General features: G+C 34.9%; 1 protein-coding gene across 1 annotated transcript in view; it reads left to right on the top strand.

Moving 5' to 3' along the window:
• DPP10 (dipeptidyl peptidase like 10) overlaps window positions 1-16,070 on the top strand; it is a 1,363,298-nt gene that overhangs the window by 181,037 nt on the left and 1,166,191 nt on the right. The window lies entirely within an intron of this gene.

The following is a 16,070-nucleotide window of genomic DNA, read 5'->3' as shown; positions in this document are numbered from 1 at the left end:
CAAGTAATCAGCAACCATTTATATGAAAAAACTTGAAAAACAAGATAGAAGGTAAACCTCTGACCTCAAAGATTTATCAATGTAGTGAAGAGAAAGCAACATTTGCACACAGAATAGATGAGCAGGACTTCTCTCCTAGATCTATAGGACCTTAGAGTGCATATGAGGGACCCACTTTGCAGGACTATTTGAGAATTAGCTACAACAAGAAATAAAGACGAAACTTGAGGCAAAGAAAATAAAGGAACACTGGTGGGCTTGGGTATGTCATTTTCAGGGACTACCAGTGAGTGGACCAGTTTTTCAAAAGAAAAAGGGAGTTGAGGTGGCCATTAGAATAATGTTTATAGGCTAATTATTACCTTATTTGAAATAATCATTTTTCCTATTTAGAACGTTAATTTAACTGATTATAATGGGCTGAGATTGTGATGGTTTAATTAAGGTTAAACAAGGAAATCTAGTATTTAATTAGGGGTGAAAAAAAACTATTTAGAGTATTCTAAAATTCCTATGCCTGCCACCTTTACCCCAAGAATTATCTGGAAATTCTTTTTCCAATCAACAGAGCAAAAAACCATTTGTTCTCTCTGGTTTTATGTCTGTATTTTAAAGATTGTATTCAGAAGGTTTCAGAGGAAAGACTAGGCCAATTAATGGGCAAAATGAAAACTTCATATATTGTCTCTGTCCCTCACACCCACTTCAAAAGCCTCCTTTATCCATTCTTAAAATGGACTCTTCATCGAGATGAACAAATATTCAGCCCCTTATTGACGTATGGGTGATATTCTCATTCCTCTTTCTCTATGTATCTGTGAATATCATGGAAACTTTGCTTTTGGCAGTAATTACTTGATGTTTCCCAAATATTGTGGAATTGGTAAAATGAGCATCTAATATTTATACCAAGGGAGTATTAGCAACTTAATTATATTTTTAATGTTTATTATTATTAGTTGTTGTTGTTGTTGTTGTTAAGGTCCAAGTAAACACAAGCCAAAACTTGGATACAGATAAGAAATCTTGTGGGGGCGCCTGGGTGGCTCAGTCGGTTAAGCGTCTGACTTCAGCTCAGGTCACGATCTCACAGACCGTGAGTTCGAGCCCCGCGTCGGGCTCTGGGCTGATTGATGGCTCAGAGCCTGGAGCCTGCTTCCGATTCTGTGTCTCCCTCTCTCTCTGCCCCTCCCCCATTCATGCTCTGTCTCTCTCTGTCCCCAAAATAAATAAACGTTTAAAAAAAATAAAAAAAAAAAAGAAATCTTGTGGGCTTCTAAGAGATGAACCTGGTCCCAGCTGTCATCTGGTTTTTCTCTCCACTGAGAATGAACCAATGTAAATAGGATTGAAAATGAAGCAAGAATCAACATTGGACTCACCCATCTGGACATTAGGCAAATGCTTTCGTGTGTGCTGTTCACTTGGAATGCTTAGCTTTTGAATTTCTCTAAATCAAACCTAAGCCCATTTATGCTTTATAATTCCCAAATAACATAACAAAAGATCTGATCTTTGCTAATGTTTATTACTTTCCCAACTGTGTGGGAAGAAGCTCTTTATTTGCACCATCTTATTTAATATTCACATTCCCATATAGGTCCCTAACTACAAATTCTGTAAGGCTTAAAAAGTTATGTAATTTGCTTAAGCTCACACAGATTCTAAATGGTGGATGTTGGGCTCAAATCTTGATCTATCCAAAATCTAACCTCTTAATGTCTGTTTTATATGTTAATGGATCATTAAGTATACATATTAAGATCTATTTTTTCCCACATGCAGGTAATCCCACTGAATATGATGAAATTCATAGGAATTAGAAGGTATCTCCTAAAGGCACTCAGACCATCCTCACAGTGTCAGCAGGGTGGCACTAACCCTTTCTTTCCTCCTAAACTTTCCTCCTTTTACATTCCCTATGTAAATAAATGCACAGTCTCTTTCATTTCATAGGTACAGCTTTCCCCAATTCTGTATTTATTATGTCTTCTGCTTGTTCATGCTTTTATATGTAATCCAGTATTTTCAAAATGAGATTTGATACCATAGTCAGTCCCAAGATGCAAAATGCCTCTCTTACTCTGTGCAGAATGAGTGGTTATCCAGGGTTGGGTGCTAGGACTGGGCATAAAGAATTTATCTCATCCCATAAAGAGATTGAAAATGAGTCAGTAAGACAAGGCATTTGCACACCAGCATATGGAGACTGTATTTACTATGTGCTATTAAGAGCTAAAATGTGCAATGGGCTCCAATACCAGTAGGACTTTAGCAGATACATATGAAAAGACAGAAGTAGTGGAGGATAATTTCCTATATGAGATGAACCTATGCTCGGTCTTGAAGAAAACTAGCTTTTATTGAGTCCCTACTATTTGGCAAGCAAATACATGGACATTTGATGTATGCTTACTCATTTGCTCTTCACAAAGGAGGCATTGTCATTGCACATTTTACAGAGAAGGAAACTGAAATTCAAAAGGAATTAATTGGGGCACCTGGATGGCTAAATTGGTTGGATGTCTGACTCTTGATTTTGGCTCAGATCATAATCTCACTGTTTCTAAAATCAAGCTCTGTGTTGGGCTCTGTGCTGACAGTAGGAAGCCTGCATGGGATTCTCTCTCTCTCTTTCTCTCTCTCTCTCTCTCTCTCTCTCTCTCTGCCCCTCCCTGCTCGCATAAACACACACATATTCTTTCTCTCTCTTTCAACACTCTCTCTCTCTCTCTCAAACAAACGTTAAAAAAAACAAGGCATTAATCAACTGGATAAAACCATACTGTAACTTTTTGGTTTGTACATTGTCCCCATATAATCTGAATCTATATTTACTGTTTGTTTTGTTTTGTTGCATTACCTTATAATTGTCTCAAGGTTTGTTCTATATTGCATAGGTTATATTTACTATTTCTTACCCAGACCCATTGCCCTTTTTGGTGACAGCTCTTGTGTGTATGTATATATATATATATATATATATATATTTTTTTTTTTTTTTTTTTTTTGAGAGATTACCCTACCCCCATGCTCAGTGTGTGTCCTTCTGGTAGTGCTGACATCTTTCCATCAACTCTAGAGATAGACATGTGACATAGGTCTGGACAATCAACAAAATCCATTTCCCAGACCACAGTAATTCGTTCAGATGGTATAAATGGCCACTGTGTGTATTGGGATAGAAAAGTCATCTTTTACTTTCTTTTTTTTTTTTTTCGACGTTTATTTATTTTTGGGACAGAGAGAGACAGAGCATGAACGGGTGAGGGGCAGAGAGAGAGGGAGACACAGAATTGGAAACAGGCTCCAGGCTCTGAGCCATCAGCCCAGAGCCCGACGCGGGGCTCGAACTCACGGACCGCGAGATCGTGACCTGGCTGAAGTCGGACGCTTAACCGACTGCGCCACCCAGGTGCCCCAATTACTTTCTTTTTTTAATAATGTATTTATTTTGAGAGAGTGGGAGAGGGAGAGCAGGATCATGAGCAGGAGAGAGGCAGACAGTGGAAGGAGAGAATCGCAAGCAGCACCCCCCCCCCCCCCCCACACACACACACACACTGTCAGCAAAGAGCTGATTGCTGGCCTGGAACTCATGAATTGCAAGATCTTGACCGGAGCAGAAATCAAGAGTCTGACTTTAACCGACTGAGTCACCCAGATGCCCCAAGGTCATCTTTATTTTAAGGATTTAAGCTCCAAAAATAGAAGCTCATGGTTTTTAATTGCCATATTGCTACCAAAAGTGAGAAGGTATTTGAGAAGGATACCATTAGAAAAGAAAGCAAGGGTCAAGTAAAAGAGAACAGAAAGACTTGAGCACCAGGAATTTGCTTGCTTGGGCATGTGTGACTTAATTTTTGTCTCAACCACTTGGGTTTGAAGTTCTGCTGTATAAAACCAAATGAACCCAGACAGACGCAGAAGGTATTATGAGAATGGTTGACAATTTTGATGTGGCAAGATGAAACAGGGTTATAATAAGGAAAGTGGCAGTTTTAAATAAATACATTCAGGATGTAAAGCTAAAATGAAGTGGAGATACTGAGTAGGAGACAGGAGGAGTCAAAATCCTTTTCATTAGCTTTCACCTCTCACAGGAAAGGAGAATTTGACTGACCTAGGCTGCTGATGTACCGACATTTAAAGGAGCATAGCAAAAATACACTGAATATTAAAATGCACTGTAGAAATAATGTGCATCATATATCTATGATAAAAAGAAAGCTGTAACTGTAGTCACATTATCACAAGTAGGAAATCTCTTGTGAATTGTACTTACAGAAACAGCCAATATTTTCTGCATATTAAAACATTCTCCAAAATGATACAATTGCTAGCAGCACTATAGTTCATCTTACAAGACAAATACATTCTAAAAATAACATAGATGAACTAGAAAGCACATTATTTGTTCAAATTGTATTCTGTGGTCAATCGAGATACACTGCTAGTTTCTTGCAATTTGAGGTATTTTTCTAAAACTGATTTTCACTTGAGATTTTGAGAAACAGTCTGGTCAAAATCTTTCATGACCTTATTCCACCAAAAAATGGCAACATTAAAAAAAATATTTTGTAAAAAGCTTTACAACAGCGAAAATAACCAAGCAAATAGTTCAAATAAAGAGCTTCATAGCATAAATAATTGCTTTTGTTTTCTTCTGAGAAGAGTCAAGGTATCAATCTATTCCAGCAGGTGGATCTACATCACAGGAGTTAATTCAGTCCAAACTTTTTTTTTCTACATTGTCTAAAAACTGCTGCTGAGAAATAGCTTTTCTTTAAATAAATTACTTAAGTTAGTAATTAAAATATTTGAACAACCCCAAAGTTACTAAGGAGTTCTTAGGTGCCTTGCACATATACATACATTTTTTTAAATATAAAAGCAAATGGATTTGATCCATTAAGGAAGAACTTCAGTTTCCTTACTTGTCAAACTTTGATGGTAGTAATACTTCAGATTCTTGGATGAATAAATTAGTTTAATGTAGATAAAGCACTTGAAGCACTGACTGGTGCCTGATAAATATTCTATAAATGGTAGTTATTGTTACACTGTGAATAGATATATCCTGTGAATATATCCATTCACAGAACTATGAAAGCATTCAAAAGGGAATGACTAGTTCTATTTTGAGACCAGAGAAGTCTTTGTAAGAAGGGATAATTTTAGAAGATCATTAAGGATGAGTAGAAGCTTATTAAATGGAAAAATTGGCTCCCCAGGGAAAGACTGATGGGTTAAAATTCTGGAGCGATAGAAATGCTTGGTAAGTTCAGGGAATGATGAGCAGACAATTGGGTATGAAAGGGTGCTTAAATTTCATCTTCTGGAGTGTAGGAGATAATTGATTTATTTAATTTTATTTATTTTATTTTTTTGCAGACTAGAGGTATAATATAGTTTCACTTCCAAAATACCCCTGAGTGGGGCGCCTGGGTGGCGCAGTCGGTTAAGCGTCCGACTTCAGCCAGGTCACGATCTCGCGTGAGTTCGAGCCCCGCGTCAGGCTCTGGGCTGATGGCTCGGAGCCTGGAGCCTGTTTCTGTTTCTGTGTCTCCCTCTCTCTCTGCCCCTCCCCCGTTCATGCGCTGTCTCTCTCTGTCCCAAAAATAAATAAACGTTGAAAAAAAAATACCCCTGAATGTCATTTGAATATTAAGTTATTGAAATAGCATAGTATGAAGTCAGAATTGTCTGGTTCCAAACCCATCTGCTACTTAGTGATTTCCTATTTTAAAATTGTAAAAAAATAGTTCTTATTGCAGAGATTTTTACTTAAAATGAAATTTATAGACCCCCATATATATTAGGTACCATGTGGTGTTTTCCTACACATATGGTGATGAGTAATTAAGACATATGCACTATAAAAGTGTTATGTACAGTATGATAATTAATATGTTTATGTCCACTTTAAAAGTTGTTGGCTGAATTAACAAATATGAGACTTCGTTAAACTCTTTAAAGAACAAAAATTTCAAGCAAAACAAAAACAGAATAGCATAACAAATTATAATGAACCCCATCATCCATCTTGCCCATCTTGTCTCTTTCATACTCCCATTTATTTCCTCAACTTCCTTGATTTGAAGCACATGTCAAAGAAACATAATTTCAATTGTAAATAACATGCATCTCCAAGAGATAAGGGTGTGTGTGTGCGTGTGTGTGTATGTGTTTAAGAAATAGAAATATATATATAATTTATGTATAAGGATATATATATATATGTATCTATATATATATCCCAATACCCTTATCACACATAAAAAATTAACAAAAATTCTATAATAATTCCAAATATCCAAGTTGTGCTCCCAATTGTCTTCAATTTGTTTGAATCATGATTCAAATAAGGCTTATATTCTTTTTTATTTATGTCTAATGTTTTTATCTGCTTCTTTTGCAACTTTGTAATCATTATCTTATTGTTGAATTGTTGAAGATACCATATTGTGTGTCCTCTAGTTTTCCACCTTATGGATTGTGCTTACTGCATCTTTGCGTTAGTCTTAATAACATCTTCAGGCTACAGTATTTTCTATCAATTGTTTGATAAAGAGACTGGATCAGATTTACACATGCTGTTTTAGGGAAGATTATTTTATAGACAGCATTGTGTGTGTCTATCAGGTGTTATATTTTGTTTCATCTTTCATTTTGTGATATCATCAGTCATTGGTAACCATTATTTAAGACTTGAAAAAGGGTGGTGATATAATCCTATAATTCCCTCTTCATTTATGTACATATATTTCTGTAAAGAGAAACTTCTCCTTATCAACTATTTTGTTGGTTACTCTAAGATACAACAAGATAAATGCTTGAAGCTTTTATTTATCAGCTTTCAAAACCATGAGTAGATACCCTAATAGTCTCCAAACATAATCATTGGATTTGTAGAAAATGGCATTATGAACAAATGGATTGAGAAACATTTGATGTGTTTCAAATCATTGTACTTGCTAACCTTACTGAAGCTCAAATATTCACATTTGTGCTCATGGGAGATGATTCAAGTTGACACTTCAATAGTTTTAGGAGCTTCTTTTCTGACATAGAAGGTACTTCAGGCTCATCTCATGTATTTCCTGTTGCAGCCTTGGAATTTGCCATATTTCCAAGAAACACTGGTTGCTTTCATTAGAAAACAGAATTTTCTCTAGAATGTAAGATCTAGGAATTAAGAATAGTTTTGTTATTGAGTTAGTCATTATTTGTATGTCTTTTCATTGAACAAGCATAAGAGATTTTCTAAAAAAAATTACATACAAATTTATATTGATGACCAGTTCAAATTCAGGGCTATAGGATTTTAATTTATTCTCACCAACCTTTTTTTTTCCTTCTTACTCCCATGTAAAAAATCCTAGTTTTCAACAAACAAATATAATTACTCATTTGCTTTAACTAACACTACATAAAAAATACATACTAGAAAACTATCACTAACAATATGATTATCCGAAAACAGTTTATAACTTATTATTTGCAAATATAATTTTACCCTTAAGGTATATATCATTATGGATGTACAGCAAAAACACACCATGTTTTATGATTATTTGGAGTCACTCCCTCTCTAGAATAGTGCTGCAAGTTAGGTAAGGAGATAGGTTTTCCTTTTAAAATTTATGGATTTCTTTTTAAATCTCAATTATACTTTATAATTATGTAAAATGTGCACATGGCTTCAATGCCAAATCTCCAAAGTATATTCAAAAACCACAGGCTATTTAGACATGAGATATGTTTTTTGACTTGCCTCATTTCACCAGGAGAATTTTGACGGCAGTTGCTGGATGCAAAATTCTTTTTAATTCTAGTTTCAGAAGAGGCTTAGTTAGGGGTCACTCATCTTGAACCAGTTCTCATCTAGGAATGAAGATCTGGCTGGCACTGAGGACCGAGGTAGAGTAACAATGTGGAAACACTTCTGAAATTGCTCAGATCTCTTTTGCTTATAGAAAAAGTACACCAAATGTCAAGTAATATTATTAAAAATTGGGAAATTAAGTAAAAATATCAGCCACAGTCTCCTACTACTGTATCTGTTATAGAGTTGACCCTAAGAGATTGCTTATAACTTGAGATTCTGCATTTTTTGATATTCTTTCATAAACATTTCCCATGTTGCAGAATATTCTTCATATTATTATTTTAATGGCTACACACTATTCCATCTAGTGGATGGAGCTTAATTTAATTTGCTGTTGTATTGTTCTAGAGCATTTAGGCAGTTTCCAATGAATGAATGAATGAATGAATGAATGAATGAATATGTGATCATTCTAAAAAATAATCTCAACATTGTCTTCAGCTGTGACAGCAGTAGCAAGTAGTATTTTTGATCATCTGGGCACATAATACTTTACCAGGTCTTTTTTGCCAATTAGAAGAAATATTTGCCAATTAGAATGCAAGGTAGAGTAAAAACATTAGTATCTTGTATCAGCTGCTAAGAGAGCAAATGGAATCCAATAGTATCTAAAAATCTGACCTGAAGTTGCCCTCTGTGACCACATCAGACTCTTCAAGATTTCTATGTATTTCTCTGCTCCATAGAAAATGTACTTTCATCAGTCTCTCCTCTTGCAGATTATGCTGTATGCTACGTCACTGAAACACCCATGCCAAACACCCATGCCAAAAACCCATGACTGACTGCTGATCCTGTTGCAGATCTAGGTTTCTGTTGGGGTAAACCAAACCTGGCAAATATGCTGCTAAAATCACCAGCCCCAGCATTGAATCCCAAAAGAGCTCTGTGGTCTTATGTAATAATTGTACAGCAGTCAAGAAGGCAAATAGAAGGAACAAGTTGGGGATGTTCTGTAGTTGAAAGTAAGAGCACAGGAAGAGGAAAATATGGAGTCATAGCACTAAGTGTATAGAAGCTAGGAGACCCCGAGATCCCTGGGTACAGGAGAAGGAGTGTTGCAAGATGTTGGAATGATCAGACACTGCAATATTCCTGGGCACCATCCTTGATTTGATTAAAGTAAGAGTTCAGAATTTGTGCACATTTATTGCTCTTAGGGTACAGGACTAGGAATTTCTTGGAAATGGGGTTAATCAACCATAGGCAGAGCTGTGATGGAGAATGCCTCTCAGAAGATGAACCATGATGGCTTCAGAGAGTTAATTTCTGGATGGTTTCAGGATCATATGGGACATCCCTAGAGATGTTACCATAGTTGGTTGGGGTTTGGATTTTGCAGACCACTGGCGAAGAGGATTTTTGAAGATATAAGTGAGTACAGGCAGAGGTAATAAAACTTACTCATTGAACTTGTTAGCCATGTTATTTAAATTCAGAGTGGCATTATTAGAGTTCTGGAGAGTTATAAAGCAAGTCTGACAGGTGACATGATTTTTTTCACATTGAACCTTGACTTAAATTAAAAAACTAATATTTGAGATACGGTGAGGCTGATTTTTTCTAAATAGTATAATTGTGGATTTTGAAAGTTTTGTGCTTAATTCCTCCAAGATTAATTTCTTTGTAAACCAGAAAAAGTGCCTATGTTTTGAATTAGACATTGATATTATGCAGGGAGCAATTTTTTCAACAAAGATAGTTCCTGCTGAGATTTAAATGGGTAGGGCCCTAGTCATATGAGTCATGAAAGATGTCTAATTGTCTCTTCATTTTATTGGAATATTATTTCATTGGAAATTTTACCAACTTCATTAAGACATGAAAACCAAGAGAGAAAGAGCTATTCAGCTAAAATAATTAGCTAGAATTTTTCATTTGTGAGGTCTTTTGCCAACCTTAATCATTAACCTGGCCTTTAACAACTTGTGCATTCTTACTGACGGCCTCTCATCCTGAATTCTTCAATCTAAGTGAAATTCTCCTCCCTTGAGATAACTTGTGTACTGCCTCTTCACCCATCTGAGCTGCTGAGGAAATCTTACCCTAAGAGAGTAGTAGTGACATTGAAATGTGTTACGAAGTGCAGGAAGGGCTCTTTGACTAATTCACGATGCTCAGGAAGCCATTTTATCCTTCTGTGGAGCCGTTTCTTAACATCACATTTTGAAATACATGGAAAAATTGGTGAGACAAAGAGTGGAGATTGGGAATCCTCTAATTCTTGTCTGTGTCAGATACAAAATTTTACTTTTTTCAAGACCCCTAAGAAGGACAGCTAAGAGGAAACCTAAGGGTTTATTCAGGATAATGGTTTATAATTCTTTTATCACAACACATAAGACAGATGGTAGCTCAAGTGCTGCCTCCTCCCACGGGTTATTTTAAATAGCTCCTCAGGTGTTTTGGATGTGCAGCCAAATTTGAGAACAACTGGCTGGTGGAGAGATGACACAGGGGTCATAAGTCCTGGCTCTGGCAACAACAAACTGTATAAACTGAGACCTGAGTTTTAAACTTTAACAAACCTGAATAAATATATCCTAATTTATAAAATAAAAGCTTTAGATTAGAAGATTGATAATGTTTTTTTTTTTAATGAAAATTCCTCTATTCTTGCCTTCACAGTCAACTGTCAGCCTGCCTCTCTGCCCTTGCTGAATTATGTAACACTCTGTCAGTGGCTCACTGGGGCAGATTGATTACATGAAAACTTTTAGATCATTCAAAATCCAAGTGATAACATAATTGAAAGAAATGCTTTTTGTGTACTTTTAATAATGGCTCTTAACAAAAGATTAGTTAAGTTTTTTCAGATACAAAGGTTTGTAAAAGGGTTTTTATAGTGATATATATATATTTTAGTATTCAAAATATTAAAAAAACCCTCAGTGGCCACCAATTAATAAATTTTTGAATATCCTTTCAAGAGACTATAACATAGCTATAAAAAATAATAATGTGGATATGTTCTTACCTATATAAATAGATGTTTCGTATAGAGGATTAAGTAAAAAAAAGTGCTGTAAACCATGTATGTGTGTGTGTATCTATATACATATGTATATGTATATATGTGCACATATATACATATGTATATGTATATATGTGTACATATAACACATATGTATATGTATGTGTGTGTGTGTATATATACATCTAAAAATAAATAGTAAAATTTGGAAGATGATAAATGAACATTTTAGCAATAATGCCCTCAGAGATGATGCTACTTTTCCTCTATAATTTATAATAGGGTTCTAAAATTTTAAAGCACATTATTAATTAAATTTTTAATAATTTAAAATTTCTCTAATTTAGACATAACTAATAGGAAAGTATACTATTTCAGAATGTGCTGGTGACCTCTTAAGGGTTTATATTGAGATTTTTAAAAGCTTCAGAAGGACAACTGGAAATCCTAACTAAGGCAGCGTTTTTTACTCTGTCCAGTTCAGACCAATACTCACAAACCTAAAATAATTTCAAAGTTATAGGGCAAGCAGAGGCTGACTTGGAAAGGTCAGTTTATTAAGTCAAACTATCCATTGTCTTTCCTCTTCATTCCATTCCATTTTAATTTCATCATTAAAAATTAAGTGAAAGGACAAACATATGATGATGAAAAATACACTATTAGGTATCTTCTGATCTCGGGAATGGTTTAATCCTGAGAGAATAGCTGCCAACTATATCCTCATGCCAAAGAGGCACATAGTGTCAGGTCAACTAAGCAGAACTTGTCAGTGAGGTGGCCAACCACCAGTTTTGCAATCCTTAGCTGACCAACTACATCTAGTCTCTTAAAGAGATTTGAGAGCCTGAGGAAATTTGCTGTCGGTAAGAAGAAGATTTGGGAAAAGATTTATCAGACTACTGTGTGCTTCCCCTACCATGTGCCTGCCCCTCCCCATCATGGATGAGGGATGGAGAAGCTTTCCCCTCATTTCAAGTCTAAAGCAAGAGGCTGCACAGGGACTATTTGAATGCTTGATCTATGTTCTTTAGAGCTGGGATGTTGGTGCATTCATGCCCAGTTGATTCCTGAGAGAGAGAAAAGCTAGGGATGGTGGCTGGCTAGTTGCTCTCATCCAGAACAAAGATTTGCCACAGTGAAAATAAACTGCTGGAATGTCCCAAGTCTATCAGGATATAGTTCATGTTCTCCAGGGACGAATGTGGCAAGCTTAACTAAATTACCTTCAGGTTAAATGTTTCTCCTCTCCTCCTCCTCCTCCTTTCCTCTCCCCTCCCCTCCCCTCCCCTCCCCATTAGAGATTCTGAATTTAATCACTTGGCTAATATTGTGATTGATCCATTGTGATGTTCTAGTTTTATCTTAATAATTAGTAAGAAATGTGTGAATCCTGTTTCCCAACCACTTCTCAACTAATGGTGATACATTTTTAAACCAATTACAGTATTATGGCTTTACAAAATTGTAAATATATTTTTTCCTTCTATATTTATTAGCTGTTTTTTTTCCTGTTTAAAAAAAGTCTTCCTTTTTATTCTCTTTTTTTCTTTTGTTTGAACATTACTATGGCCTCAGGGATTTTAATTTAAATTAATGGATAACAATTAAATGCTGTCATGATTATTTTTGCTCTTACATTTATTGCATATATGACAGTGGATACTCCTTCTAGCTGGCTCCTTTATCTATTTGTGACATGACTCCAATAGCTACTTGATTACTTCCTGTGCCAGAATCCCCTCATACTTTAGAAACCATACTTTGGAATCAGCCCTTTCTCTAAAGAGCTCTGGTTGTTTTCCATGGGAAATGATCATGAGAAAGCAAAATCTAGGTACTGGGTGTGCTTACTGCTACTCACATGGTGCCATGCTACCATTGCATCTGGGTCTTTTGAGTGGACAAAGGCAAGTGATATTTTGAAAAGGAAATGAAGTACTTTGCATTGATATTTCCATTACAAATTTAACATTATAGATTTATATTTACTTTAATTAATTTTTTTATTACACTGAAAGTTTTGGCTCTTACCATTTTTCATGGATTTTAATTTATATTAATGGGTTATAATTTACTTCATCCTAATTGTGTGTGTTTATGTGTGTGTTATTATTAAATTTACTGACTGAAATTTGGTTACAACTTCTTGGCAGGTACACTTAACAGATATACAGTACTTTAAAGATACTCTACCAAGAAAATACAGTAGTAATACTGTATTTGAAGAAATATTTGAAGAAATTCTTTAATCTGTATGACTTTGTTAGCAATTAAGTTCATTTGTCTCTGTGTTAAATTTTAGCATCTGCAATTTTTTTATTTTTTATTTTTTTAAATGTGCAAATCCTTTATACAGCTCAAAAGTTAAAACATTATAAAATGTATATTCAGAAAAAGCTTACCCTCATCTCTGTCCCTCTCACCTCATTGTCCATAGGGAGCCATTTATTTTAGTTTCTTATTTATCCATGTTTATTACTGTCATGAATTGGTCACAATGGCAGAGGATTTATTTGCACAAATACATTAGCCACAGAGTGACAGAGCCATGAATCAAACCAGGGCAGTCTGTCTGTCAAGGCAGAATATTCCACTCCTTTGCAAAGGCCATAGTGAAGTAACACTGTGGAAACAACAGGCTTTAAAATCAATAGGTTATCTGATTTACTGTCTGTGTGACTTTGGGCAAGTTCTTTAACTTCTCTGAGCTTCATTTTTTCCAGTTATGAATTAGGGATAATAAAACCAACTATGCAGAAATGTAACAAGGTTTAGACCTAATTTACACAAAATTATCATCAGATTGCTAAGCATAGAGTAATTATTCATTGTACGTTGTCCATTGTTATAACTAGAAAAATCAAATTAATGCCAGTCATACAGAAGGACAATAGAAATTTTTTGCTGTTAGGCTGTCGATGAAGTACATTGTGATCTGATTGCATTTTGTGATCTGATTGCATGATTGTATTTAATAAAATTAAAATGTCCTAAGAATTGGTGAATTTGGGGATTATTGGGACAAAAACAAACAGAACAAAAAGCAAGCAAGTCTGGGTTTAGTAGTTCATGACTTCAAAAAGGTTACACAAATTTTAGAGGTTTGGGCTGTATGGCTTCATTTTCAAAATAGAGATTTTAATATGTTAGTGGAAAAGAAAGTTCACTACTACTAGAAGGACTATAAAAACAATAGAGTAATTTCTTGCTGAAATGAGTCTTATTTAAATTTTGTATTAATTTTTTTCATTGCTGTCCCTCTCTGTTTGTAATAGAAGATTTTTTTTATGCTTCTTATGTTTTAAAGAATTTGCGTCCTGTGTTTAACACAAAAAAAGGTTGAACCATGCAGAGGTGGAATTTAATTTGTATAAAATCCTCTTAATAGCATGGTCTAATTAAGATACCCATTAAATTCATGTAATGCTAATTTAATTTGAAGGCAAACGTAATTGAGCACTATTGGATTTCTTTTAACATGAAATTAACAAAGTGGACGTAAAATGGATGTGATAATTGGATATTGTTATCAGAAATATTACATGAATGAAAATTATGACTGCTATCTTGATGGTAATCATTGATTTACAGAATGAAACATACTTAGCTTACTAGGGTTACTAGCATAATTTATATAAAGCTATATGAATAAAACTGTTAGTGACTGTTTCTGAAGCCAAAGGTCACCCACCAACTTTTTTCTGACATTAGTAAATGTCTTGGTCCCTGCGTTAGAGAGTTTGTTATGTTGTTGAACTTTATAATAGTAGATTGAGCATATTGATTTGCAGTAAGGGAACAAATTTCAAATTATTGTATCTCAAGACTCTTAGACATTCTTAAAAATTATCCAGGACTTCAAAGAGCTTTCATCGATGTAGGTTTATATCGATGATACTCACCATAGGAGGAATTAAAATTGAAAATAAAATTAAAATATTCATTAACTTATTTAAAATAGCAAAACCATTATATATGAATATAAATAGCATATTTTAGCAAAACATAACTACATTTGCCAAAAAATACTGGAAAAAAAGTGACCTTAGTTTACAATTTTGGAAGCTTCTTTGAAGTCTGACTTCTTAGAGGACATCCAGTTTCTACTAATTTTCTCTGCATGAAATGTGTTGTGATATGTTGCCTTGGTTGAAGTATATATATACAAAGAAAATATAGCCTCACTTAGATATTTTGCTTGGAAAGTGAGGAGTCTGTTAGCCTTTTCAAATAATTTGTTGGTGTTCTTCTTTAATGTGACACCCAAACTCTACAAGTGGCAGTCTCCTTCCGAGATCAGACAAGATCGGAAGCGTTCAGGATGGCAGGGTCGTAGAGTACAAGTGGCACTTTACTAAAGAGTAGCTGCAGTGGAATATCTGAAACCCTATCAGGGAACTTATCACACTCATTACACATTGAATGGAGTCCTTATTCATGCACGATTACGTAACATCATTCATTGCTCATGAAAAATATATGTTCATTGACTTATGTGGATATTCCAAATGTTGACATACTTCAGTATAAAATGCATGAAAATTGAACTTGCTTATATCACAGTGTTCTCATCAGAAAGCTGTCAGTATCTGGGTGGCAGATGCACATTTTCCAGAATTTGATTTTTTTTTTTTTTGGCCTGCAAACTGTCTGCTGTTTTCTTGAAGTGACAGATTCAGTAGTTTATTTTTGAGAAAGTGTCTGCTAAATACCCAAATCTGAATAACTATAGCTTTTGATAATTCTTTCAAGTCAGAATCATGTTAAATTAAAAAAAAAAAGAACCTGTTAATCTCAAAACTCAAGCAACTGCACATGTGCTTTTCCTTGAAATAACCACCATGCAGAATTGTTTATACAAACTCCCCACTTCACTGAAGATATTAAAAATTATGTAATCAGAGGTTGTAAATAAATTGTAATATTTTCTCTGGTTTCAACAAACATATTTTAATATGAAATTGGCACTTTTTTTTTAATCCCCTGCAAGTGAGTAGCATTGAAAAGTACAATGACTACTTGTACAGTTTGGTGTCACTGCTTTGAATCATGGTAAGGCACTGGCAGTTTTACTCATGATTGCTTTTGCATCATCAGTACAGATGTCAATGCAACGAAAAGGCAAAAGGATGTCTTATAATTATTATGGAAATAGTTTTGACTCTTTTGACTCTGCGGATTACTGACAAATGTCTATGGCCT

This window comes from Felis catus, chromosome C1 (genome assembly GCF_018350175.1).
Source record: "Felis catus isolate Fca126 chromosome C1, F.catus_Fca126_mat1.0, whole genome shotgun sequence".
In the NCBI taxonomy this organism is placed as follows: domain Eukaryota; kingdom Metazoa; phylum Chordata; class Mammalia; order Carnivora; family Felidae; genus Felis; species Felis catus.
This window is presented reverse-complemented; position numbering and strand designations above follow the sequence as displayed.